The sequence below is a fragment of the Capsicum annuum genome, chromosome 12, assembly GCF_002878395.1.
Source record: "Capsicum annuum cultivar UCD-10X-F1 chromosome 12, UCD10Xv1.1, whole genome shotgun sequence".
Lineage (NCBI taxonomy): Eukaryota > Viridiplantae > Streptophyta > Magnoliopsida > Solanales > Solanaceae > Capsicum > Capsicum annuum.
This window is the reverse complement of record NC_061122.1, coordinates 140,867,772-140,892,969: the sequence shown is the minus strand read 5'-3', so window position 1 is coordinate 140,892,969 and position 25,198 is coordinate 140,867,772.

Sequence of the window (25,198 nt, the reverse complement as noted above, 5' to 3'; positions counted from 1 at the left end):
GTTAGGGGCTGACTGATTCCTATTTCCTCTTTTAGGAGGCATGTCTGTAGAAGAAAGGGAGAAATGGATTAGACTAAGATAATGCTCACTGGCACGACATAAATACTAAGAAAAGGAAAACTGTTCCTAAAGCATCTCATAGCCTTCTGCACATAAGTGTCGTGCACAACAAACACATGTACAAGACTCTACTAGATGCGACTTTCAGACTTCCTAGGACTCTATTGAACCTTAGGATCTGATACCAAGTTTGTAACACCACAATTTTTGAAATCGGAATGTTACACGGTGCTCATGACCCCGAAGGACCACAAACTAACCAATGACTAATATCTGTACCTTTATACTGCAGAATATATCATAAAATATAAAAACATAAACATGAAAGGCCATAAGGTTCAAACTGAATAAATGTCTGATAATAAAATATCTGAATACTGACAACATGAGTGTATTAATACTAAGATACTAAATAGATGAATGACTATTTCTAACAGTTTGAATTATGAAGAACTGGTCTGGTTGACTGTGTCTGATAGTCCTGAAGCTGAATACTGATATCATAAATTATAATAACTGATATGACTGATATAACTGTGATGATCGACCTAACCGTTGTAACTGATACTGAGCGACTGTATTTGATAGTCTAAGTTCTGATGGAACTGTCTGAGTTCTATTTTATTTAGAGTATCTGAATCTAAGATCAGTCCTATCTAACGGGTGATCATGAGCATATTGATAATAAGGATGATTTGACTTAGTCTGAGATCAGTCCTATCTAGCGGGTGATCTTTAAATCTAATGATTCTGATACTAATTAATGATAGTTAAGATTAGTCCTAGCTAATGGGCGATCTTGATGTCTATTTACAATGATAATTATTGACTGTATCTAATAGTACTGAATCTGTACTACTAAGCTGAGTTGACTATGTTTGATAGTCCTGAATCTGAAATTGAAACTATGGGATGTGTTCATCTAACCGACATGCCCCAAGATAAGCTGACTGGGGTCCAATCCCTGTCATGATTAGAAAAGTGTCAGTACCGCGCCACTAGTAAAGACATCTGCTGTGGAGGCAGTCCTAATCTAGCAGGTGACTCCTAGGATCAGTCCAATCCATATAAATATGTTAACAGGTGAATCCTGAATATGTTAGTCCTATCTAACGGGTGACATCTTGTACCTACACTGGAAACATTGTTCTGGAACTTAGGGATTTCTTCTAGGGATCTCAATCCTATTCTAGTGGGTGAGCCCCATCCCTAGGTTTAAAAGCATGATTCCTGAGCTCTATGAACGAATTAAATCCATAGATGAACACTACGCATACCTTAGAAAGGAAATCTTGATGATTAGCTGGAGAGTTCTTGTATTGGGAAGCTTAATTCTTGATTATCTTGGAAAAAGGCTTGAATCTTGCTTTTAAGAGATGAGTTTGATGGAAACCCTAATCTTATGGTTGAAAGCATAAGAGAGGGTTTTTGAGATTCTTAACTGAAGAAAAATAGGAAAAATTTTGCCTCTTTAGGGTTATAAGTCACGAGAAGTGAAGGGAAAAGACCAAAATACCCTTATGAAATAAATTCCCAGTTGCTGAAAATAATAACTGATGACATTTATGACAAGGCATAAAAAATATGGTAAACTACCACGAATGTCGTCACTTAGGAGCTGGTTTCTGCCTAAGGCTGACGAACTTCATGGTAAGGCATCACAAATATGGTAAGCTACCACGAATTTCATCACTTAGGAGCTGGTTTCTACCTAAGGCTGACGACCTTCATGGTAAGGCATCACAAATGTAGTAAGCTACCATGAATGTCGTCACTTAGGAGCTAGTTTCTGTCTAAGGCTGACGACCTTCTTGGTAAGACATCACAAATATGGTAAACTACCACGAATGTCGTCACTTAGGAGCTAGTTTCTACCTAAGGCTGACGACCTTCGTGGTAGGGTGTCACAAATGTGGTAAGCTACCATGAATGTCGTCACACAGGAGTTGGATTCTTCCTAAGGCTAATGACCTTCGTCGTAGGGCGTCACAAATATGGTAAGATACCACGAATGTCGTTACTTAGGAGCTGGTTTCTACCTAAGGCTGATGACCTTCGTGGTAGGGCGCCACAAATGTGGTAAGCTACCACGAATGTCATCACACAGTTTACAGCCTGACATGCTGGAGTAAAATAGGAATAAATCTTTTCTCCTATATCGAATTTAGGAGAAATTGGTATCATTTGAAATATAATTCAATTATTTATCTGTTGATAGGTCATGAGATCAAAATTTCCAAGTATAATGAGAGATATGCTCTTTTGAAGTTGACTGTACCAATATCCTTCTCAAGAATTCAATCGGTAAGGAATGTATTGTTTCATCTGATAGCTGGAAGTTATTTGAAGCCTTAATATTCATCTAACCTACTCATAAAACTATAAAATAACCATGATGTACTATGCATGATCTTGGTAGATGGCTCTAATATTGGTTTGGATTTCTCGGGGTATTACAGTTATAGAACTACGTAGCTAGCTTAGGTTTGAGATGTCTTCCTGCTAGTTTAGGGTTGATACATATCTCATGAGTGTTCCTATTAGTTTAGGGTTGAAAAGATGTCTTCCCTATAGTTTAGGGTTGACACAACCATTTTTAGTACCCATGGCATGGTACTAGAACCTTTCTAATTGGGGTCACAGGTTGGACCTCAATTCATTATGGTTTAGGACATGTCGGTTAGATGATACCCCCCCATAGTTTCAGATTCAGTATTCAGTTCAGAACTTAGTTCTATTTCATAACCATAGCATATAGTTTTTTTTATTTAGTTATTAGATTTTCGTATTTTATTTACAGACTATTTCAGAAACATGTTATATGCTTGATCATGCATACTCAAGTTTTATAGTTTTCAGGTATCTTTTCTTCAATTATCTCATGCTATTCATCTAGTTAGTTATTGGTCTTGTTCAGTTAGATTTCAGTATTTCAAAGTTTTTCTGTTATTACTATTCTTATACACAGTTAGCCCATGCATTCAGCCTAACCTCATCTAGCATATCAGTACATTCAAAGTACTGACCAGATTCTCATTTCTTGCGGTATGGTGTTTGATACCACAGGTTCGGACGCACAGGTTCTCGACCGTAGTTAGATATTTTAACGTATTAGTAACATCAACAGTGGTGAATCCTTATTTATCGAGGACATGGTTGTCATTTCAATATTTTATTTTAGTTAGCCAGATGGAGTTAGTTGGATCCGGTCCCATTAACTCTCTTTCAATCAATTTTAGAGGTTTTCAGACATTTTAGATAGTTAGTCAGTTTTTGGTATTTTCAATAACATTTTCAGTATTTTTGCATATATTTTAGACTTTTGGGTTATCAATTTTATTATTTTCAGATTTAAAACCTTATGGCATAGTCAGTTGTTTCTGCAAACATTCATTATCACTATATTATTTAGTGCTCATCGGTAGGTACCATTTTATTAGTTAACTTTTGGTCACTTATGACCGTAAGGACCATGTGGTGTCCGGGGTGTACTCTTGGGGCATTACATAGGAGATCTACACCTCCTACAATAAAGTCCTTCAAATGAGGCTATCTAAATACTGTAATGATAACTGCTATTACACACAAACTCAATTAGAGGTATATGAACATCCCAACTATACTTGTAATCAATCACACATGTTTTTGACATGTCCTCTAATGTCTGAATGGTTCTTTCTGACGGACTATATGTCTAAGGGTGAAAAGTGATACAGAGATGAACTTGGGTTAAATGACACTTCCAGAATTCCTTCTAAAATTGAGAGGTAAACTGAGTAGATTAATCTAAAATTATAGTCAAAGTAACTCCATGCAATTTCAAAGTCCTTAAAGTAGAGATTAAATAGTCCTCGGCTGAATCTGAAGTGTTAACTGGCAAAAAATGAGCTGACTAATTTATTATATCCACAATAACCCAAATAGAATTATGTTGTAGATAATTACAAGAAAACGCTACAATGAAGTATATATTCACTACCTCCCACTTCTGAGTAGGAATGTTGATATCCAAAAGCATGACACCAGGTCTCTGATGCTTAACCTTAACTAATTGACTAATTTTGCAACTTAGCCACATATTGTGTGGTATCATTCTTCAAACCATTCAATCAGTAGACTTTTCATAGATCAGGTACATCTTAGTGGCTTTTTGGTGAATAGACTACAAAGATCCATGAACCTTTACTACCATACGATGTCTTAGGTTCTACATCCAAAATGTATAATCTACCCTGATAGTGAAGAACACCCTCTCCCCTGGAGAGAAAACCTCAATTTTTGGACTTTGGAATATCATTTATAATTCAAGTAAAGTTTGATAACTATCTTTTTTTCTTTTACCTCGACTATCATAGAGGATTTCAAACCTTTTGGGACCAAAATACCACTTTCTTTGAGTCAACCTGCCAAACTCCTAGTCTGGCTAATCTATGAACTTCATGAGCTAGTTATTTCTTCTCATCCTATACACAAGCAACATATTTCATATATAATCCTCTAAAAGCGTAGGCCACCACATTGGGCATACTCAAATGGTACAAAACACTTATATCATAATCTTTTAGCAACTCTATCCATATCCTCTAACATATATTTAAATTTTTCTGACTAAAAACATACTGAAAACTCTTGTGATCAATGAACACATTAACATGACCCTCATAGAGGTAATGCCTCCAAAGTATAAAGGCAAAAACAACTACTGCTGATAACACTCACCTATACCGTTCAATTTGGTAGAGTAGAGAACGGTCAATGTCAATAGCTCAACTTAAATAGAGGTAGAATCCATGGGGAGAAAAATTAGATATCTAGTCTTATGGGTGTTAACAATTACTAAAAAGATACTCAAAGTGGAAATAAAGTAAAATATATGATTTAAAATTGGGGGTTGGTTTGAAAAAAGTTTGATCAGGGTATAATCGAATTAAGACACTAAGGCAACACTTACGTTTGAAAATTTAATTTTAAAAGGATCATTGGATTATGCCTACCTAAGGGCAAGTGATGCATGGGAACATGATGATATGGTGCAAATTCTAATTGATAATCAAATGGTAGGCTCGGTTGATAGTCCTTGAGGCTAATTTGTCAACAAATCCTTAAAGATGTCACTTATTCACCAGCTAGTATACCTAATTAGTATGTCAATTAAAGCCGTCCAACACCTAAATTAGTCATCCCTAATTCTCGGAGGATTCCCAAGACATAGCCAACTCTCTATTCACCCATTTTTCTAATATAGCAAAAAGATAGCAAACTACATCAATTATTGTCCACTATTGCTATGTCCCCCATATCCCTCTTTAAAGGATGCCATGGGTTCCAAAAGCTTACCCACATCACTTTTTCAAGGATCATGTGAGCTTTAAAGAGTTTGGAGTTTTCACCCACAAACCCATTTTGGGCATTTGGGGTTGTCACCCACAAATCCTAGCTAATTAAACCAAACAATAGTGAAACTGATCATAAACAACTAGAATCTACACAAATACATCACAACCACGTACAAATTACACCTTAGTTCAACATAATCCCAAAACAAATAGATTTGGCTAATCATGAAGTAAAGAGAAAGAGATATACCCTAAGGTTCATTGAAAACATCAATCCATCATTTTCACCAAATTCAATGAAAGAAATACAAATACATTTGTTGCCCAAATTAGGGTTTGTAACTTCGGGATATATTCCTGTATTGCCACGATCGCTAAAGCTTGTTCACGATTGTGACTACCGCAATTGTGGCCCTTTAACCTGTCTTAACTAGCTGCAATCACGACCCTTAGACTGAGATCGTAGTAACAAAGGATGATTTTCTTCTTCAAGTCTTCCAAATGCATTTCTCTTATCATTTTTGATTCGTTTCAACTCTAATCCATATCTTTTCTTCTCATCACTTTTCTGCCTGCAAAATGTGGGAAATAGTAAATTAAGCCATAAATTTGTGTCATTCATACTATTAAATCACAGTAGTGTGCATGAATATTGAGTGCCAATGCGCGGTAAGTTCACCACTTATCAATACCCCTAACTAAAATCTCTACGACCTCAAGCAACACTACTTCTTCCATGAGACAATGCACATTTATGCCCAATTTATATGACCCAATGATCACAATAACTTAAACTTGATTGCTACCATAAGTAACTCTTCAAACATGGTCAAACCTATTCTCACGACACCCCTCAATATGAAATAAAATTTTCAAGAATGCAAAAGACGTCAAATAAAAACAATGCAACAATCACTAATTCCTAAAAAATGGCTCACCTTTTTTTATCTCAACTGCACTATAATCCATTTGCCTCATTTTTTGAATGGTGGAAATTTTACACACCTCAATTTGTTCACATGCCTCCTCAAAGGAAATAAAATCCAACACAAAATTATCAAATATGCAACAAGGGATTTTTAGTGTAAAACTCTCTCTCACACAAGGACTCTTGATGCAAACAAGTACCATACTATAGGCTTACCCCTATTTTCAATCACCACTACAATGAATACACTTGGTTGGAGATCTCGAAGGGCTTTTGAGATTGTAATGTAGGTTTGGGGGAATGGAAGGATATTATTTAGGAACAAAGTGGCTATACCCCTCTTAAACATCTACATCACACTATTCTATCCAACTTTTGACCATGAACCACTTCTACTCTTTACACATGTGCCTATTTTTATTACCTTGATTCACCCATCTTTTTTAAACATTTTCTTTTCATCTCTTTTCCTTGTACACTTCATGCTTTTATTTCCTTTCTTGGGTCCTTTCTATTTCTTATTCATTTTTTCTCAATATTTAGCACTTAGGCTCTTACTTACAATTTTGTGGCCCAAAGTTACCTTTTCCAATCTTTACCACCACCAACTTAGGATTTTAGTCTCAAGTTGCATTTATAATTGTAAAGATGGTAGGGTTCAAAAGAGTGATAAGAATTGAATAGCTCACAACTTGCAAAGTGTTTACTAAAGAAAAGTACAAAGGCTCAAAGTGGTTGACTAGGGATAACATCTATGCAAGGGTAGGATTTTTAGGCTAGAGTGGACTTCCAAGTTCACAAAGATGACCTAGGATCACTCACCAATTAACTATAATCAAAATTATCCTTGAGAGACTAATAGGGAAAATTCTAGATAGTACAAGTATACATCAGATTCAAATAAATAAGCTCACCGCACATGGCATGCAAATTCATCAAGGGGGCTCTAATGCCCATCCCTCTAGAGACAAAAATAGAGTATCTACCAATTTTCACAACCCAAAATTTTGGAGTCACAAAAAGAGGTTAAGTATTGTTACAAAGTCTCTCACTTCTATTACATTGATTTTCAAAAAAAAATTGGACGGAGGAGGTGTTTGGTTCACATTTGAACAACGCACAATTTTCTCTTTATGGCACCAAACCAAGCTGATGTCTCATATTTCTACTATTATGAAGGCAAACCATATGGTTGCTCAAAATTTTAGAAATGTTGTGGGTACTCAGACTTCCATCACATCTATGACTCTAAGCCTAATCACAATGATTTTCCCTTAAAAATGTCGTCACTCAATCTATAAGAGGAAAATGTTCATAAAAAATTATCATAAGAAAAATAAAGATAAAATAAAAATCTATAAACAAAAATTACTAATCCATGAAATTAATAGTGCCCAAATAGTTCAACCTAAAGGACAAAGTAAAAATCATCCAAAAGAATGTAAAAACATAAGAAAATATCAATAATACAAGCCCAAATAAAAATAATGCAAAGATAGGCACCCCTAACGAAAAAGCTAGTAGTGTCCCCACTACAAAAATAGTCAAGAATAAAGAGAGATAAGGGTGCTCCGTGAAAGTACATCAAGCGTTTCTCTCTCTCTCAGACTTTACATCATCACTTGCATCCTCATGACTAGACCATTGACTGGGGACTTATTATTACTCTCCACTTAGGAATAAGGACTTCTATATTAGGGTTTTAGGACCTTCTAAAGGCCCTTCAGCCCCCTCCACATCTTACTGAAGAATGTATCTCTTTTCTTCTCTCTTTTTACCATCTTCTCATGTGACACTCAGGGTGATCAATGTGATTTTTCCAAGGATGAGTAGGCTCTCTAATGGCAAGCAATTATAGCTCCCTGTTTCTGCTAGTTCTCTTGATACTTCTTATAATCAGAGAGGGACACATATTAGTGGTAGATGATGAAGGCTTATTTTGTCCCCTAGGGAAAACCCGACTGAGATCTCTAATAGCTACAATGTAAACACCAATATCCTCAAGAGGCCTAGCTGTTCATGGCCTACAAGACTCAGTATCCTTATATATCGACTATCCCCATTCAATCTTCTTCTTCTTGCTTTTTCCCAGTGCGCCCTCACCTCAAATTTTTAAAGAATGAATGGGGGTGCTAGGGTTCACCCAAGTATCTACAGGGTAATTCTTAACCCTGGATTCCCTATATAACTTGATAATCAAAGAGTGGAAAGAGAGTAGTGTACCGCCGTGGTTCTTGAAGAATTTTATCTCAAAAACCACTAGTTAACCAACATTCAAAGAAATGTCGTCTAGAATGAAATGAACCATTCGAGCCCACAAATTTAGGATTACTATCATGTGGGTGTAAGGAAAGACTCGGTTAGATATAATGTTGAAAGAAGTTCGGGACTCGACAGTGAAGTCAATCATAGATATATTCTCCTTGGTCGCCGTCTAAGAGACCTGCTTTCCTGGACATAGCCTTTCTTCCAACCAGCTTCTTGGCTCTCACCCCTTTTCTTTGAACTCATACATGTTTGCATTTGGAAGCTCATAGATTTCATTGATTTACTCTACCCCAAAGTCAACCTCCTTCCCTTGAATCTTGATAATCTTGATGGACGATTCTGATAAGGATACTATGCTAAGTTTAGTGTAGAACTTCCAAACCTACTGTTTATTTTCCTTGTAAGGATATGAGACAAAGCAACGCCACCCAATAACCACAAGTCTATCATCAAATACCAAAAGCTTTTTTGGCACTTACTCCAAGCATATTCCTCTCTCTATGACAACTTTGCGCGAAAGATCACCATAGTATAGACTTTGACACTTGGGGGCCATGAATTGGACTTAGTCATAGTCATCCATGATATGAACCTGGAAATACATGAGAACAACACAACAATATTAATCATTGACATTTACATGTAGAAACTATGCTATGTTGTTCACTAAAGCTCATGGGATGGTTATTTGGTGGTGTTTGGATAAGAATTTGAATTGCAAAAATTTTGGCCTTATTTAAGCCACAGATGTAGCAATCACAGGCCATAGGTCCACGATCGCGGTATTTGAGAACAATTTCAAAGAAAAATTTTCAATGTCCAAAAATCCAAATTCTAACCCAAAACATGTCCTACAACAAGAATTTACTCTAAAATCATTGAACAAGATTACTAGGTACACGATTATGCCCTTAGAATGTAAAGATAGCTAGCAAAGACTCACTTGGGCATTTTATTAAGCAATTGGTGTGCACCCTTCATTTTACTCAACCTCACACATAATTTAGGTTATCAAGACTTCCCTACGCGTGTGTATACTATATTCTAGAAGCTAACCACCACACAAGTTCATTTTATAGAGATTTAACAATGAAAATTATAGATTTAGGCCTTCCCTATAACATGAATTCTATAGCCTATTTTAAATAAATAAAACATTAATTCAAGACACTTACTGAAGGGAATTATGCAAGAAGGATACTCTAATGAATATTAATGCCTAAAATGTGACCAAGAGTGGCTAAAATTAGAGAATTGAGAAAGGAGTGTGAGGGAAATGTGAGTTCGGGGGTCTTATAAAATTATTTTAATCGCATTCCAAAGTTTATAATGGTGGAGATATGAGAGACCATGATAGTGGTTGAAGGTCTACGATTGCGTTAATAGAGAGCATTTTGGCACCACTGTTTTCCCCTGTTAAGCTTATTACTTAATTTTGGCACACATTCCCCTATTCAGGACAATATGTAAATATTTCACACTTTCCCCTTCTCAAACTTATTCAACACACTCCATAGTGCCATAAATGCAAGGATTAATCAAATGTCAAAATTTAAATCTACCCTATGAAATTAAAAACAAAGGATATGATTTGTGGCATTTGTGGGTTAGCTCCCACATAGCGCCTTAGTTATCATCGTGGCATGATGTCTTCAACCTTTCACAAGTTAGATTCTTGAGGTACCCATTCTTCTCTTTTTCATCCTCAACATCTATGACCGATACCACTTGAAGTTCAATGGGTTGTTTCTTTGTTTTGTATTCCCGAAAGGATACTTCACCATCATGAAATCTAAACCTCATAACCTCAAGCTCCAAATCAACAATGGATCTTTTGGTTGCAAATAAAGGTTGACCCAGTATAATAGGTACCTCTTCGTCAATCTTACGATCAAATACCATAAAATCCTTCAAAAGGATTAATTTATCCACTTTCACCAACCCATCAAACAAAATACCAATTGGTGTCTTGATAGACCGGTCTGCCATTAAAATCCTCAATGATGTTTGTGTAGTGGTACTCAAGACAAGTCACGTATATATTACAAATAGAATAAGGTCATTACTCTTACCAAGATCACATAGAGATTTTTTAAATTTATATTCAACAAGCTTCTTCTTCTTTTCCTGTTAGATAGCCTCGAGTAACGGGATATGATAGAGAGGTTGCTCAGCTTAGCCATAAGTTTCTTGAGGTTTTCATTCTCTTATTTTCTCATAATCCTTTGGAGAAGTGGCTAAGGGATTTGAATAGTGGGCATTACATCACCTTGTGGTTTATCATTCTTAACCACCTCTTCATCAATTTCCATCGGTTCTTTTTTATCTCATTCTTTATATAATGACCCTTCAGGTCATTTTCCATGTTCTTGATTATTTTAGTCGATAGAGCTTTTGCATAGCTTCCCCAAGTCATTAGTAACTTACTGGAACTGAAAGTTTGGTTACCTGGCTGTTCGTTTGGTTTTTAGAACCACATGCCAAATTTAAAGTCTTCGTTGGTTCTTATTGACCACCAAGAAAACTCTTCAGTAAAACAACCTCAAATGAAAAATACAACTTCATCAACACATTTGAAATATTAAAATCTATGTGGTTACATGGCTTATTTGCTTGAAATAGACTTTGGATGCATCTCGAGGCATTGATCGATGCCTAGAACCAAGTTCTAAGCTTTAGCCATAGCCTAGCATAGGGAAGATTCTGCGACCGAGCTGGGAGAGGCGCAAATGTGGTTCCATAACCGCGCTATCTGAGGCCTAGGAAATTCTTATTTAATGGCTATCTTGTTCGAAATTTTAGCCATTTTGTGCCTCCCTCTTGAGCTCAAGCCCTAATAGAGTGAAAAATCTTCAAGAGTCTTGTGGGTTGATTAGGAGCTTGAATAACTTATAAAATCCATTTTTTCTACAAATCTAAGGTAAGATTTACTCTACTTTGGTATTTATTTCTTGATTTCTAGACCCAAAACCCCAAAGTATTTTAGGCTTAATTGTTGCCATAAATTTGATTAATTTACTCAAATTTCTTGAGGGTTATAGCTCCATAATAATAGTTGAGCAATGGGTTGGTCTCAAAAACTTATTTTCTGAAAGTGGGACCTACTTAGGGGTTTGATGTCATTTTTGACCTATGGAATAATGGTGCCATAATGGGTGTTGTTAATATTGTAATGATGCTTAGATTATGTTATTAATAGCTTGGTTCATGCAAGAAGCTTCAAGAAAAGGAATGGTAAGGCTCGTTAGTTCATGAGAAATTTGAACTCAAGGTAGGTTAGGCTTACTTGTAGTTAGATTGAGCTTAATTGTAGTATATTTATGATATCTTTTGAGCTTGGGCAGGGTATTAGATCATAAAAGGGTGAATGATGATAATTGGGATTAGTTCATCCTCTTAGGCTATTAAACTTGTAAAAGATGATGCTTGACTGTACTCTATGACCTTGGAAAGTTCTATTTATAATCTCATGAATGGTATAAGAATACTTCAGTTGATCTAGAAGTGTAGAATTATATTGTTGACTAACCTTAAGAGTATGTTGACCTAGATATGATTATTTATGAATTGGTCTTAGTGTTTCGAGTTACTTAGAAAGGATACTTGAAAAAGATTTTCTCTCATAGGCCTAATAAGGATTGATAAGACCTTATGGTGTGAATATATAACCTAGCCTAATTCTGGGTAAAAGTTAGTCTTGTAAAAGTAAAGTATGGCATTTTTGGGATATAGGAGTGGCACTTAACCCACCTTAAGCTTGAACTATGTAATTTCTTAGTGACCTAGATACTTGAGAAAAGTCTAAGTTACGTTATTAAGGTTATAATGGTTAAACTTGGTTGTTGGTTATGCATGTGGTCGATGGTTGGATAATGTGTATACTTGATTTATTATCTTGTTTTCTTGATATGGATAGCCTTACAAAGTCTTGTAAATTTAATCTATGGTTATGTTATCACTTGGCTTATTGATGAGTTAATGAATTGAACCTGTAATTATGTTACTACTCTTGCTATGACCCAAGCCTAATGATTAAGCTAGTGTTTATGTGAAGGATTTACCTTTGTTGTTAGTACTGTGAGAAGTGGGAATAAAAGAGGCATCTAGAGAGCATTCACTTGACTTATAATTGACTTTCTTATAAGTATGCTAACTTGGAAAAGTGAAGATTGCGTGTATCATTTAGATACTCAAGTTCATGCATCTACTCATATTATTTACTGATGATTATTGGTAAAGTATGTTGTTATGTGTAACCTTACATCACTTATACTCTATTATTTTAGGTTTTACATGCTTATTTATTTGACTATATATGTATGTGTATAGCATTATCCTGAAAGATGTGGTAATGTGATGATGATGCCCGACGAATTTAGAGGATATATTGATGTTATGATGATATCCAGTGAATCTAGAGGATATATTAATGTTATGATGATACCCAATGAATTCGAAGGATATATTGATATTATGATGATTTTCGGTGAATATGGAGGACATAATGATGTTATGATGATGCCCAGTGAATCTGGAGGATATATTGATGTTATGATTTTTCCTGGTGAATTCGGAGGATATATTAATGTTATGATGATGCCTCTGGATGATATATTGATGTTATGATAATGCCCAATGAATTCATAGGGCATATTGATGTTATATGATGCCTGGTGAATTTGAAAGAGTTAATGATGATTTGATAATGTTATGTGTGGTAAGTATATATGTGAATTCATAGTTGTATGTGTGGTTATTCCATGTGTGGCTAAACCCATTTATGTACTTGGGATATGTTGTCTTCCTTAGTAAGTTGTTATCCATTCTTTGTCATTAATTACTAGATAAGAGGCATAACCCTTGTCAACTCTAATTAGCAACTAGAAGTAGATTATGCTAAGTATTGGGTTAAGGCTAATTGATATGTGTAATCTTGTGTAGAACCATGGACTCACTTAGTAAAATCTACTTGACTTGGATAAATGGTTATGTTATGGAATTTCGCCTAGAAAAGTGACTTGTGTGATAACTAGTTGTCTCTAATAAATGATTATTACTTGTAAGCTAAAAGCCTAGTGAACTAATTGGTGGACCTTACTTAGCTTAAATATGGAAACTAGTCATTACGGTTATGGCATGCTTAATGATAATAGAACTAGTATTGTATGATGAGTGGTTAAGTTGACACCTAGTATGTGATGGCAGAGTAGATTAATTGACGACTTATATAATTATGAGGCTAACTAAAAGATGGCTTTGAGAATGGGTGAATAAATGATAGTTTTGGTAATGTATAGCTTTTCCTTATTTGATGACTAGTAAAGTATTAGACTTGCATACTAGTGGCTCATAGAAATTGAGGCAAGCTAGTATAGGCCAGACATGAAGTTTATTAATGAGTTAGAGATTAAATAACTATATAACCATGTAATGGTGATAATGGCTTCATTAGTCAAATTGTGACATTGGTGATGATTGTTGACCTCAATTAGAGGCCATGGTGGGAACGTACAACCCGCGACTTTGGTAAGTTTCTTGTGTAGTTGTGCCTTGATATGGTGATGGATTGATCTTTTGGTGTATTCTCTGGTGGTATGGGATGCCATGATGAGTTCTTTCTTTGTTTTCCATGAGTGTACCTCCCGGTTGTATGGGACGTCGTGGTAAGTTCTTTTGCTTTATACTCTAATGGTGGCAATTGTTTATATTATGGTAATTACATTATAGTTATTGTATATAGGTGGCTTACGTTTCCAAAATAGTTACTCATATTGTGTGAATATTTTTGTATATATGGATATGGAAGGTCGTACTATTATTCTAGTGGATTAGTCATCTTATATAGTGATATCAGAGAAGTTTCAAGTTCAATTTTGTTCCTTGACTTTAAGTTATATTCTTACTCTGTATCATCCTTATATTATAATTTAGCTCATTCGACTCATGATGCCTACCGAGTACCCATGTTATACTACACTTTTGTACCTTTTTAGAGCAGATTCGAGTTCTAGTTGATGCCGTTGAGTTGAGGTCGTACGATGTTGATCATCAGGAGATAGGGTGATCTCTTGGAGTTCGAGTTACCCTTTTCCCCTTATATCCTTATTCTATCTTTTGTATTCGACACGAATGTATAAAACTATTTAAGACTATTAGATGTTGAGTTGTAATTTCTATTGTCGAATGTAGAGGTGGTCTTGTACTAATACTATTAGGTTATGGGATTGGTATTCGAATGTTAGTTGTTTCTTTGTGGAATGTTTATGTTATATTGTGTTCCTATGAAGGGTCCATGTTGGATGTTCCTACCAATGTAACCCTTTGCATTATCTACGGATTATGGTGCTGGCTTGCCTACTGTTGGGTTATGGTAGGTGCCATCACGACTTGCAAATCGGGTCGTGACACTTCTTGAGATTTTGGAGATCTCTCTTTTGATTCAACCACTATCTTTTTCTTCACAATCATTAGCTCAACCTTGGGATCCTTTTCACCTACATTTTCTACCTCAATTTCCTCCAAATGATCACCAAGGGTCTTACCATTTCTAGTGATGATTGCCAACACTTGAGCTTCATTTTTTAGATTAACAATAGTGTCACAAAGAAAACCCAATTTCGGTCTAGTATTCAATTGAGTGGATATTTGATCGATTTACGATTCCAATTGATTGATTGAACCAGAGTGGGATACAACCGTTTGGTTGAGGTTCCTGAAATTTCCTTTCAATTCATGGACCATTTTGTCCATTCTCTCTACTTTCATCAAAATTTTTGCCAAGACATCTTCGGTTTTGTATTTGTCGGGGTCGATGGGGTTACCTTATTTGTTATTTTCCTGATTATGAGGAGGCACATAATGATCATAGTCATGGTCTCTATCCCTCCAACAACAGTCACGATCATAATCTGTCCAACCTTGGGTTTCCACTATGCCTTTGATAGGAGGGACGGGAACCCCCTGAATAATTTGCCAATTACTGAATCTCCTCATCAAGCATTTTTTCCTCTTCATCATCATAGGCCTTGGATGCCATGACATTCACCGCTTTTGTGGTACACCCATCACATGTTTCGTCAAAAGCTCCAAGTGACTCATTATTTTTGCTATATTCTACTCTCTCTTCTCATTACTCTTTCTTTGTTCCTTATCAACATGAAGGTAGTAGGAGATCATTTTGGTACCTCAACATCTCGGGTATGCCACCGCCACTTTTCCTTAGTAACTTCCTCTAGCAAATTTGTAGTTGCTTGATAATTCAACTTCAAAAGAGAGCCCCTCAGCACATATTCTACCACTATTTTCTTAAGAGGATCATGAGCCCGGTAGAAGATTTGGAGAAACATCTCCTTTGGGACCTATTGGTTGGGACATTGCATGAGTTTTCCATAGAATCTTTCCCACACCTCGTACAAAGGTTTGCCATTCAATTACTTAAACTTAATGATTTCATCACTTATTTAAAGCATCTTGGAGGGTGGGAAGTACGATTAAGGACGGTAACAGTGAGTTCATCCTATAAAGTAATTGATCCAGCCGGTAGAGATCAAAATGATAATACCGCCTCCCCCATTTGTGAGAAAGGGAAGAGGTGTAGCCGGATGGACTCTTCGGTAATGCGTGCAATATCAAAGGGTACAAACACCTCTGTGAAGTTCTTCAAATTCAATTTGGGTCCCGTATAGGATTTTCCCCTGAAAAGTTCCTTCATTTGTAGCGTATGATACATGAAACTCGTGATATGGAATACACCATTCACATGAGTAGGTGGGATATGGATGGAACTTGAATGTCCAACGTGATTGATTTTTTCCTCGTTACCAAGAGGACTGTTAAAGGACCTGGCAACACTTGCATTGTCACTCATAGTTCCATGAGCACTATTGGAATCACCTAAAAGGAAACCAAAAAACAACAAAAATAAATAAACATCACTACTGGTATGCCCTAAGTAAAAATCAACACCGTAGAAGTGAAAGTTAAATTTCACTCCCCGGCAACGGCGCCATTTTGGTAACGCTCACCTATATCATTCAATTCAGTAGAGGATGATCATCGTCAAAAGCTCAACTTTCATTAAAGTTTAATCCATGATGAGTGAAATTAGATTTCTACTCTTATTGGTGTTAACAATTACTAAAAAGATACTCAAAGTGAAAATAAGGTAAAATACATGATTTTAAATAACGGTTAGTTTGAAATAAAGTTTGATCAAGGTATAACCGAATCAAGACACTAAGACAACGCTTATGTTTGAAATTTTAATTTTAGAAGGATCTTGGGATTATGACTACCTAAGGGATAGTTATGCATGGGAACATGATGATTTGTTGCAAAATCCTAATTGATAAAGATGTGGTAGGCTAGGTTGAAAGTCCTTGACGCTAGTTTGTCAACAAGTTCTCAAAGATGTCACTCATTCACCCGTTCGTGTACCTAACGAGTGTGTCAATTAAAGACACCCAACACCTAAATTATTCATCCCTATTTCTCGGAGCATGCCCAAGGAAAAGCCAAGTCTCTATTCACCCTTATTTCTAAGATAGCAAAAAGATAGCAAACTATATCAATTATTGTCCACGGTCGCTTTGTACCCTATGTCCTTCTTTTAAGGATTCCATGGGTTCTAAAAGTTTACCTGCATCCCTTTTTAAAGGGGTATGTGATCTTTCAAGAGTTTGGGGTTTTCACCCATAAACCATTTTGGGCATTTTGGGTTTTCTCCCACAAATCCCAACTAATTAAACAAAACAATAGTGAAATCCATAATGAACAAACTAGAATCTACACAAATACATCACAATCCATATACAAATTGTACCTTAGTTCAACATAATCCCAAGACAAACAAATTTAGCTACTCATGAAGTAAAGAGAAAGAGAAATACCTTAAGGTTCATTCAAAACATCCATCCTTAAATTTCACAAAATTCAATGCAAGAAATTCAAATACATTCATTACCCAAATTAGGGTTTGTAAATACAAATTTAATTTCTCTCCAAAAACATGCAATACCAAAATGAGAAAGGGTTTTAGCTGCTTAAGGAAATTGGGGTCGGCTGTATACAATTACAAAACTTCCCCAAGATACATTCCCGTATTTCCATGATCCCTGAAGCTTGTCCGCGATTGAAACTACCACGATTGTGGCTCTTTAACCTAGCTTAATTGGTTGCAATCAAGTCCTCCAGACCGTGATTACAGTAACAGAGGCTGATTTTCTTCTTTAGGTTTTCCAAATGCACTTGTCTTCTCCTTTTTGATCCGTTTCATCTCAAATCCAAATCTTTCTTTATCATTACTTGTATGCCTACAAAATATGGAAATTAACACATTAAGCCATAAATTTGTGTCATTCATACTTTTAAATCACATTAGTGTGCATGAATATTGAGTGCCAAAGCATGGTAAATTAACCCTCATCAACTCCCCCAACTTAAATCTTTGCGTCCTCAAGTAACACTGCTTCTTCCATGAGACAATGCACATTTATGCCAAATTTATATGACCCCATGATCAGAATAACTTAAAGTTGATTGCTACCAAAAGTAACTCTTCAAACATTGGCAAAGCTATTCTCAAGACATCCCTCAACATGAAATGAAATTTTCAAGGATGCAAAAGACGTTAATGAAAAAAAATGCAAAAATCACCAATTCCCAAAAAGTGACTCACTTTTTTTATCTCAACTGCACTATACTCCATTTTCCTCATTTTTCGAAAGGTGGAAATTTTACACACCTTAATTTGTTCACATGCCTCCTCACAAGAAAGAAAATCCCACACCACATTATCAAATATGCAACAAGGGATTTTTAGTGTAAAACTCCCTTTGCACAATGATTCTTGATATAAATAAGTACCATACGATAGGCTTTCCCTTATTTTCAATCGCCACTACAATGAATACACTTGGTTGGAGATCTCGAAGGGCGTTTGGGATTGTAATGTAGGTTTGGGGGAAGGGTAGGATATCATTTAGGAACAAGGTGGTTGTTCCCTCCTTAAACATCTACATTACACTATTCCATCCAACTCTTGACCATGGACCACTTCTTTAATTTTCACTCTTTACACATGTTCCTACTTTTATTACCTTGATTCACCTATCTTTTATAAAGCATTTTCTTTTCATCTCTTTTCTTTGTACACTTCATGCTTTTATTCCATTTCTTGGGTCCTTTCTATGTCTTATTCATTTTTCCTCAAAATTTAGCACTTAGGTACTTACTTACAATTTTGGGGCCCAAAGTTACCTCTTCCAATCTTTACCACCCCCAACTTAGGATTTTAGCCTATAGTTGAGTTTATAATTTCAAGGAGGGTAGTGTTTAAAATAGTGATAAAAATTAAATGGGTCATGACTTGCAAATTGTTTGCTAAAGAAAGGTCCAAAGGCTCAAAGTGGTTGACTAGGGATAACATCTATGCAATGGGTAGAATTTTTAAGCTAGAGTGGACTTCAAAGTTCATAAATATGGCCTAAGATAATCTCACCAACCAACTATAATCTAAATTAGCCTTGAGAGACTAATAGGGAAAGTTCTAGATGGTACAAGTATACATCAGATTCAAATAAATAAGCTCATCATACATGACATGTAAATTCACCAAGGGGGCTCAAATGACCCTCCCTCTATAGACAAAAATAGAGTATCTACCAATTTTTACAAGCCAAAATTTTTGAGTCAAAAAAAAGGTAAAGTATTTTTACAAAGTCTCTCATGTCCATGCCCTTGATTTTCGAAAAAATTTTGGACGGAGGGGGTGTTTGCTTAATATTTGAACCACGCACAATTTGCTCTTTATGGCACCAAAACAAAATGACGTCTCATATTTCAACTATTATAAAGGCAAACCATATGGCTACTCAAACTTTTAGAAATGCTATGAGTATTCAGACTTCCCCCGCAACCATAGCTCTAAACCCAATGACGATGATTTTCCCTTAAAAATGTCATCACTAAATTTATAAGAGGGAAATGCTCATAAAAAATTATCATAAGAAAAATAAAGATAAAGTAAAAATCTATAAATAAAAATGACTAATCCATGAAATTATGGGCACTATCAAAGTGCCCAAATATTTCAATCCAATGGAAAAAGTGAAAATCATCCAAAAGAACAAAAAATCATCAAGAAATATAAATAATACAGGCCCAAATATAAAGAATATGAAGATAGGCACCCCCAACTAAAGAGCTAATAGTGTCCTCACTGCATAAATAATCAAGCATAAAGAGAGATAAGGGTTCTCCCTGAAACTGCATCAGGAGCTTCTCTCTCTTTCTTAGACTCTACATTATCACCTGTATCCTAAAGACTGGACCAATTGGATGGTGCCTCATTATTTCTCTCCACTTAGGAAGAAGGAAGTCTATCTCAGGGTTTTAGGACCTTCTAAAGGCCCTTCACCCCCTTCCACATCTTGCTGATGAATTCTTCTCACCTCTTCTCCTTTTTTTGCTATCTTCTCATGTGAAAGTTAGGTCTTGGTATTGTTATACCAATTATGCTTGCAAAATTATATAATCATACCAATCCATTCCAGTTAGCCAATTAATTCCTAAGTTCTTTTAAAAATTTAAAACCATGGCCACCAAGCCCTTTGAAATCCATTTTTATCCATTTGTCCATTAATGTAGTGCAATAGTTTTAAAGGAGTGTTAAATCATGAAAATTTCATATTTAAACCCAAAATCATGTATGTGGGTTAAAGTTAATGCCATTACAAAGTCAAAATCCATCAATTTTGGGAAACCCATGTTCCCCATTCCAAATTCCACAATAATGCACCCATTCGTCCCGAAAATTATCAATTAAGTATACATATGACATTTATATGTCATGACCCCAAAGGACCACAATCTAACCTATGACTGATATTCTTACTGAGCACTACATAACATACTATATAAATACAGAATTAGAGACTGAAGGGCCATAAGTTTCAAATATCTAATAAAACATAACATCTGAATACTACGGTATCATCATATAAAAACTAAAATAACTATCTTAAATTACTAGTCTGAAAGCCTCTAAACTATCTAAAAATTATAGATTTGATGGGACATGTCCCCAACTAACTTCGAACTACTAATATAATAAAGTAATAAAATAACTATGCTATCCTCGAAGGATGAGGACTTACTGCAAATCTGGCCGCTGAATATTTGATCTACTAGGGATGCTTTCGATCTCGTGCTTCTGAACCTATGGAATAAAATAACATAGCACAAATGAGTCAGTATGATTGAATATACTGGTATGCAAGTGAGGTAGGCTAAATGCAAGGGTTTTATATGCATAAGAAATACTAACTGACTGAACAACATAAACGTGAGAATTCATACATGAATATGTAAACTGTAACTGAGATCATGGCATCACTGAATCTGAATATTGATAAAAAAGGTTTTGTATAACTGATATACTATTATATGAATGACTGTGTCTAACAGTCCTATTTCTGATGGAACTAGCAGAGTTCTATACTGAACTGGGTGACTATATTTGACAGTCTTGAATTTTGTAGAACTATCTGAGTTCTATTACTGAAACTGAGATTAAGACTATCACTGTAGGAAGTAGTCATCTAACTGACATGCCCCAAATAAGATAAGATAATATAATTTAGTTATGGTTCAATCTGTAACCCCAATTGAAAGGGTGTCAATACCACGTCACTGGTAAGGACAAGCTGTAAGTAATCCCTAATCTGACAGGTACTCTAAGGAGAACGGTGGGACCCTTATATAACAGGTTAAACCACCTCATCTTCCCTAAACTAGCAGGTTTGATGTCTTAACCTACGCTGGCTACGTAGTTCTGGAGCGCAAGGATTGCTTCTAAGAATCACACCCTCTATTCGCAGGTGAGTTTCCATCCTTAGGCTCTCTCGGTGGTGATTCCTACTCCCATCTGATTAGACACTGAATTAATTATACTGCACTAACTGGAATGGGTTCACTAAGTTTTATTAACTGACGGAATACTACTGAGATTACTGAGTTACTGAGATTTCTAAAATTACTAAGATTTCTGAGTTTTCTTAAGTCATGAGTCTGACTGAATTCTACTGAGCATGGCTTGACTGAGAATATCTTGAAAACTGAAACTGGATCTAGGCACACAGCTAAATTGTCGGGTATAAGTACCCCCAAGACTTAATAGCATGAAACTGACAAGACATGATACTTCCTGAACTCATGACCATAATCAACAATCCATAATTCAATCATTGGAAAATTTTATGAGGCACTTGATTATCATTGTTTGGTACATGAATAGAAAAGCATATAAACATGTAGAAATTTCATAGGCTAATATCATCAACAATCCATCAAACAATTTCAATGCAAAACAATAACATGGAAGTCATTTTGAACATAAGGGTAAAGTATGGGTTCATCAATTTGGTCATAATTGTGTCCTAAAGCATGATTCTTGTTCTCTTGGGCATTTTATAAAACACATTGCATGCATAACCTTAGGCTTAGGAATATAGACTAGTTCATACATCATGGTTACTTTAATCAACTCCATTTAAAAGTTTCCAACCCACATACTAGCATAATTTCCTGAAAAGTACATAAAGACTCCAACTTGGGATTCATACAACCACATCAACATAATTAAAATCAACTCACCACATGGAAATCATAATTCATGAGTTTAAAATGGGATTCTTGAGCTTCATGGGTGAAAGAAACTCATGAATCAACACTTTACATACCTCAAAATCTTGAATCTTGAAGGAGGTTAACTTTTCTTGAATGTTCTTGAATGGTGACGTTTTGATTCTTGAATTTTCTTGGAGAAGGGTTTGAATCTTATGCTTGGGTTTTGATCTTGAAAGAAACCCTTATTTTGATGTTATGGATGAATGAGGAGTTATGTGCTTTGATTTGACATAATTAGGGGTTAAAAAGGGTGGAAAAAGACTCCAAAAGCCCCTTAAAACATCGTTTCACCGCTGTTTCAGACAAAGTTGATGGGCTGGGTGACAAACCATCACTCTGGTGACTGACTGTCACTTCAACCATCAGTTTTAGGCCAGAAAAAAGCCTTACTACCTCAGTTACGATGGCCAAAGCGATGGTCCATCGCTGCTCAGACAAACCTCAGTAAAACGGCCATAGCTTTTTACTCCGATACCAGATTTTGGAAAAATTGGTATCGTTCAAAAGCTAATTCAATTATATATCTGTTGGTGGGTCATGAGATCAAAAATTCATAGTATAAGAAAATATATTCTCATTTGAAGTTGACTATGACAGTATCCTTCTCAAGAATTCAATCAGTAAAGGATTTTTTGATTCATCTAATCGCTAGGACATATTTGAGGCCTTAATATATATCGAACTTGATAATAAAACTACTAAACCACTAAAATTTATTTCTTATGAGATTGAAGCATGGTTCTACTGTCGGTTGGGATTCTCAGGGTATTACATTATACTATGGAAAATATAATTCAAGTGATAATCATAAAAATCCCTCGACTCAATTTCAAACCCAACAATTGAATCACATAAAAAATGATTAAATCTTATGCTGTAGTATAAAATTCAAGTTAGGGATGAGAGACATGCCTGAAATACCTGAGAAATTATAAGGAAATCTGAGGTCTAGAGCTTGGATGACTAATTTCCTTGTAAAGCCCTAATGTTCTTTCCTTAGGAGTTGAAGAGGAGAAAATAGTGTTTTGATTCTATTAACTGAAATTAATGAGGGCCCTTATCTGGTTTTAATTTTTGGGAATAGTGTGGATGGAGAAAAATACCAAAATAAAATTCATTAAAACATGCAGGAAATTCCTGGCCAAGCCATCACAACTCAGGTTACGACTCGTGACGAGTAACCATGAGCCTTTATCTGGACTTATTACCTGAGTACCAACACATGGCACTTCACTGCGATAACCAAGAGTCATTTATCATAACTCATTATCGATCATCACGAGTGATTGGTGAAAACTCATGATCAAGGAAGAAGTCCTGGGCATCCTCACAATTGGACAATAAGTCCTACCTTACAACTCGTTACATAAGGTAATGACTCATTACCTGAGTCGTGGTTATGGTTGTTTCAACTCTATTACAAAAATTTGCCAATTCAAGAGCTTATCACTTAGAAGGCCTAGAGTCCAAGTTCCTAGAGTATCACAGAGCAACTCTTTAAGTACCCTAAAAACCACCCTTATGACCATGAGAACCACCTTTAGCTAAGGGATCAACTGCTCTAATTGGGGGAACACTCTGAGTTAAAGCAATAATCTCGCCACTACTAGGAGACTAGCAAGAATAATGACCAAAAGATCCATAATGATAACATGCTCTTTGATCTGAACCAAAACCAGCAGATCTAGCGAAGCCAGAGTAACCACTACAACTAGAATAGCCAAATAATGAACCCCTAAAAGACTAACGGCCAACCGGACTAGAGGATCACTAGACTGATCTTCGTCAGTAATCTAGAGATATTTTTTTAATCGATTGACTGGGATCTGAGGCTGATAGGAACGATGTGAGAATACCCCTCATGATAACCACTACCTCTTAATTGAGAACTACTATGGCTATTACTGAAACTGCCATGATATCTAGGCCTCTTATCATTTCCACCTTGCGCCTAATGATGCATCTCCTCAATCACCCGAGCGTGATTTGAAACCTCAATAGAAGACCTACACGTGACAATCAAACTCTCAGTTGACATGCCAAGTTTAGTTCTAAATCATCAAATAAAGCAATGAACTTTCTCATAATTAGTGTCCAGAATGGAAATAGCATGCTTAGCAAACTTATGGAAATGATCCTCATACTCTGCAACTATCATGGAGCACTGCTCCTATCTAGATAACTAATCTCTCAAGTGTTCCCTAAGGACACGAGGCATGTACTTCTCTAATAACATCTCAAAGAACGGAGTCCATGTCAAAGAAGAAGATCCAACTGGTCTAGAGTCCATATAACCTCTCTACCAATGTCGAGCAACTAAGTCCAACTGAAATATGGTGTAATCAACACCACAAGTTTCAACAAGGCCCAAATTACAGAGCCTATCCTAGTAAGCAATCAGAAACTCATATGCATCCTTGCCTAGAGCACTACAAAACCAAGGTCAAGCCATTCTCCAGAATCTATCCAATATTTTCTGCTCTATGATAGGAATAGTAGGTTGGGCAACCACTGGTTGAGCAATTACTGGATGAGCAACTATTGGTGCAAGAGGGGCTTTAAATTTGGAAATTGCAGCTAGAGGTTGTGCCCCCGCCTCTATACCACTCTTATCTATAGACTATGCACCATCAGACGGCATACCACCAACTATCCCCAAAAGTGGAAGTAAGGTATGCCTGAGCACTGAAGAAGAAATAAACGCTTTCAGATCCTTGGTTGGTCCTTTGCCTACCGCTAGCCGGGGCAAATAATCTTTAGCTTTGGAGTGGGAATAGGTCTGGTGGAGGACCCCTATCCTGGCCCCTAGTTGGGTACATATCTCATGGCTATCCACGACCTCTATGTCATCCACGAACAAAAGTAGGACCTTATTCTCTATCACAAGACCCTTATCAAATGTAGCAGTAGCATGTATCCT